Below are 4,926 nucleotides of genomic sequence, written 5' to 3'. Positions count from 1 at the left end.
AAGCACATCTCTAAATGCACCATAAAATTTCTTAATCTTTCACCCTGAAAATCCATCATAACCTGAAAAATCTGTTTAACATGTCTGCTGCTGCTTTTTACAAAGTTTTTGTTCCAAAATGTAACAATGGTTGTTAGACAGTTTACAGTTTCCTCACAGAGAGCCTTGGAAAATGTGATATTCAGTGAGTTCCAGCTTTCTAACAAGGGGGACAGCTATTAGGCATATTTAGTTTAAATAAGCAAATAAATACTCTTTCAGCACATGAAATTAATAGGACCAGAGAAGACTTCCAAGGACAACAGCAGGATTAAACCAAATGCCAACTCACATTCCAAAACCTTAAGGAAAATCTTACTACACTATGTCTAGGATAAAGAAAGTTCATTTAATCAAGAATCTTAACCATTAATTCATGTCCCCTTTTCAAAAAGGTACATTCCACCTCACCTCCAGCCCTCCCAAAGTGAGTTTGATTTCTTTCCCTTTGTAGCTGAAAGTGTTCTTCACCCTTCTCATGGGAAAGCCACCTCATGGTTTCCCCTCTCCCACTCATGCTTTCATTTCAAATTTTGAAAGACTAAGTAACCTCTCTAGTACACGTTACTGAATGCTTGGCTGCATTTATTCTGTTCTAGTCTACATTTTTAAAATGGCTCACAAAAGGGCTAAAGCATATGCTTAAAATTTAATCTAAAACTACACAAGTCAGAGAATAATTTTTCTTTGTAGAAGATAAAAGGAGGGTTAAACCATACTAAATTCCAATACTTTGGCTACGGGAGGGGTCTCATTAAACTTCCATAACCAAGCAATTTTCACTACATTCATAACAGATCAAGTCCTCCCATCTCCCTCCCTGTATTAGAGTGAGTTTTATATACAGCAATGTAGCACAACATTTGTATTAAAGTTTCATGATTTCTCAGAAAAAGCATCTCCTATCTACCATTTAGGTTGTAATGCCCATCCACTCCAGGGACTCCCCAAATCACTACACTTCTATCTAATGACCCCTGTCCATTGATATTTAAAATACTATTGACACTACAAAGCAACAAAATACTTGGAAAATTTTATGTTCAAACAAATATTCAAATAGAAGATGAAAGTATTTGCCAAATGTTCTAGTACATGTGAGTGCAATTACGCTTCAGAAGAGCTAGACATTAACACATTAACGACCAGCAACTTGGAAATGGCTTTATTTTACTTTTACGGTGACTTTTCCCCAGTTTTGCTTTGCTTGCCCCAACGAAGGAAGCAACAGATCTGGGAACAACACAAAAACTGCAGGCTAGCAGTGGATATGGTGACAGCTGTACCTTCATGCAACCAAGCAAAGATAAAATAGTCCAGTCCACAGGGGACAAACACTAACATGCTTCCTGTAATTCTCTGAAATCACAAAAATGCTTCCTTATTAGAAGGAAGAGTAGGAGCAAAACCTAGTCAGCACAAAATAAGGAACAGGACTCCCACTGTGATGAATTTTGTCTAGAAAGGTGGCAAAGCACAGTATCTAAGCAAATTTACTGAACCGCAGCCCAAGTGGCCACTGTCCTTTATAAGGTGCTGAGACTTCCCACAGCCACAGGAAAACAGGGTACCACAAATTGTGTTTATTGCAGTTCTACAGAAGCAAAAACATATCTCTTTAAGATGTTTCTATATTACATATCTCATCCCTTAAGACAAACTTACTGACTGAAGGCTCACCCTACAAAAAATTATGACTGATGTTTAGAAAAGCAACTTTAGATTACAAAAGTACTGATTTAATATTTTTTATTCTTTCCTGCTATTTCTCAATATATGAGTGTTTTCATCTTTCTCCTTATAAGAGTACTGCATTGAAGTGACAGCTGCTAAAAATGTACATCACTCGTGCCCTTGGTTTGAAACATTAGGAATGATGGGCACAGTTCTGGTCTCAAACATCTCAATAAATCCCACCATTAATCTCATAGCAAGGCTCTAATGTTTTTTTATAGGGTATTACTTGATATATGTTTGCATTCCAAAGACCAGTATGGGTATATGTGCAACATAAGCCTGGAAGACATCCAGGGTTATTTGATTTTTAAAATTCATCACTAAGTCAGGCTTACAGAATTATGCAGTAACACCAGGAATGTCCATTGCAAAGCATCAGCTGCTTTAGCTCATGCTACTATAATCTTTTTTGCATACCACAGGGCAGCAAATCCTGAAATGGGGGAGTTATATACCAGAAGCATTTCTGAAGAGTTGGTAATTTTTTAAAACCTTAAAATCAGTATAATCCAAACTATTTCCCTGGTTACATTTCAGCTCCTCTATGCTGATTAAACTTTCCAGACAAACCATACAGAATCACAAATATACTTCTCTAAAGCCTTTTACGTTTTTACTCCCTTTCCAACATTCACTCCTGAATTATGCATTTAATGCGAACCTAGAAACTCTTTAAATATCTCATCATCTTTTATTTAGAGACAGCTTAACATGAAAAGTCCTGTTAGAAGGATTTGTTTTACATTTTTAAAGAGCAATATTTCCTTTACAGCCAAGCTTTAAGCGGTCTTACTTAAAAGGAGTCTTAGCTTCTTTCAGGAGTTTTTATTGGATTTGCACTAGTGATAGTAAAAGCTATTTCCAATGTCTAAATCAGTAGCAATACATTTTGTTCATCTGTGTTTGCCCTGATGTTAATAATTCTTCAAGCTAAAAACCAGAAAATAACCCCTTCAAGCCCCCAACGAAGCACATAAACATTTATTTCTATGGATTTCTCTACCTTTCTGTATCTGATGTTTCCAGAGATGATCAATATGGCAATTTCCTGCCAACCCAGAAGGCTAATTACCACTCATTTTCAGAGAGTGACAAGGCAGAAGTATTAAAGTGTTCTGAAAATAAGTCACAGAGACTCATTAAAGAGCCCTGGAATATGATTATTTGCCTTTTCCTTGGGAAAATAGGTATCTCATTACAGCTTATGTGAAGAAGTTGGGTGGTAGCACCAGTGAAATTCAAGTGGCTGGTGTGAAAAAGCAGTGACTCAAAGTATTTGACTGTGAGGGGATGTTAAATCATTGGGAATAAATGTTGGGTTTTGTATTTGTAACTAATTTCTCTTAGGTTGAAATGAGTATTTTCACAGTAGATTCCTGTGGCAGGGCATGAGTCCCTCCAACACACATATTCAGAATACCCCTTCTCACACTACTTGTTAAGAGTGAAAGAGTTTACCCATGAGACTATTTCTTAGTGCCTCATAAGCATGAATAAAAATAAAATTGCTCATCCTTCTGCATACTGAATGCACATGTTCAATACATCTTCCTCTCAAATCAGATGGCCTGTGCTAATCTGCAGATTTTTAAGAGAAATCTGCCACCTGTGCCTATATGTGCTAGAAATGCCCCATCATCCACCACAACAGCAGATTTTTCTGGCCTTCTTTGTTGCAGCAGCCTTAAGAGAAAGGGCTGTCCTCTGGCAGCCTCTGCTCAGCACTTGGTTAAATATCTGTTGGTAATCTCATTCTTAAAATGACAAGGTGAGTGGTCTGATGGAAGAAAAAAGGTGTCTTACAGAAGGCATTTGGCAAGGGAGAGGTGAGGAGGAGAGAGGCAAGATGAAGAAAGGGAATAAAATCAGACTATGTTGGGGAAGGAAAGAAATAAAATGTTTAAATATGCCATTAAAACAAACAAATAAACATGAAAAATAACTAACCCAAAACCTGTATCATTGAATCCATGACTTTTTGGCATTGTGTTGTGAATTCCAAAGGAAGGAGGTTTTTAGGTTTTCCTTGAGGATCGTGAGCAAGAGATAAAAGGTGACTTAGCAGAGACATTCATCACTGGCAGCTGAGCACTCAGTGCATCTTAGATTCCTGGAGGGCTGCTTCTGGCACACAGGATTTTTTTGTGTTATGTATTTAGTTATGCAGGCAAATGATCTGCTGGATTAAGTGTGTTACTGGCTCTTACCGTGCACCCACAGATGCTGATTGCTCTGCTATAAGGAATATTTGCTGCAATGCTACTGGAGAGGTGTTGGCAGGTTCAGAGAGTGCTCAAGCACAGCCCAAATCCACCGGGTCTGTTTTAGTAACCAAACTAGAAATTACATTTCCAAGAAAAGAATACAATGCCCAGTGTCAGAAACACTGCAAAGCTGTCCTACAGAACTCCTTTTTATTGCTCAGATGTGTAGCCCATTAGAAAAAAACAAAATGAAAGGCAAGGCTTGCCAAGAGAAGTAAGGTGATCTCTGGTTTGAGATTAGCACTTGGGGTCTTTCAGAGAAAAGATTCGGCAAATTGGCAAGAGAAAAGTTTGAAGGAAAGCTCATGGGGACTGCAGGAAAAGAGCATTGTTAGGGTTTTTCTCACAAGAGTATTAAAACAAATTTTCCAGATCCATCTTAATTTAATCCAGCATATATCCTTGTTCTATCTGGCATCTTGGAGGCTCCTCAATATAGTGAGAACAACCCACACAAATAAGATGGAAGTTTCATGTAACATTAACTATTTAAGACAGCATTACTGCTGTCAAAACATGTATTTATTAGAAATGGATAAGTGGAAAGGAAATCCTTCTATTCTGCTCATTTTATCCACCTCATAATTTCTAATTAAATGGAGCCTGTATCTCAATTGCTCTGGCTTTTGGAATTAAAGAACTGCAACTCCTATGATAAGCTCTTCCCTTGTCTCAAAATCCAAACCATTTAATTTGCTTAATACACTTAAGTTTGTAATAGCCAAAATTGTAATTTAAAAACAGTAATGTGGCTCTTATTTTTTTTTTTAATAGTGTGATCTGAAAATAAACATATATTGGTGAATTTTTTTTCCTAAACAGCTTGAAACCTTTAATGTCAGTCTTGTATATCATTTTGACTCCACAAGGATGTAAAGCAGCTAGA

Source organism: Aphelocoma coerulescens, chromosome 1, assembly GCF_041296385.1.
Source record: "Aphelocoma coerulescens isolate FSJ_1873_10779 chromosome 1, UR_Acoe_1.0, whole genome shotgun sequence".
NCBI lineage: Eukaryota > Metazoa > Chordata > Aves > Passeriformes > Corvidae > Aphelocoma > Aphelocoma coerulescens.
This window is presented reverse-complemented; position numbering follows the sequence as displayed.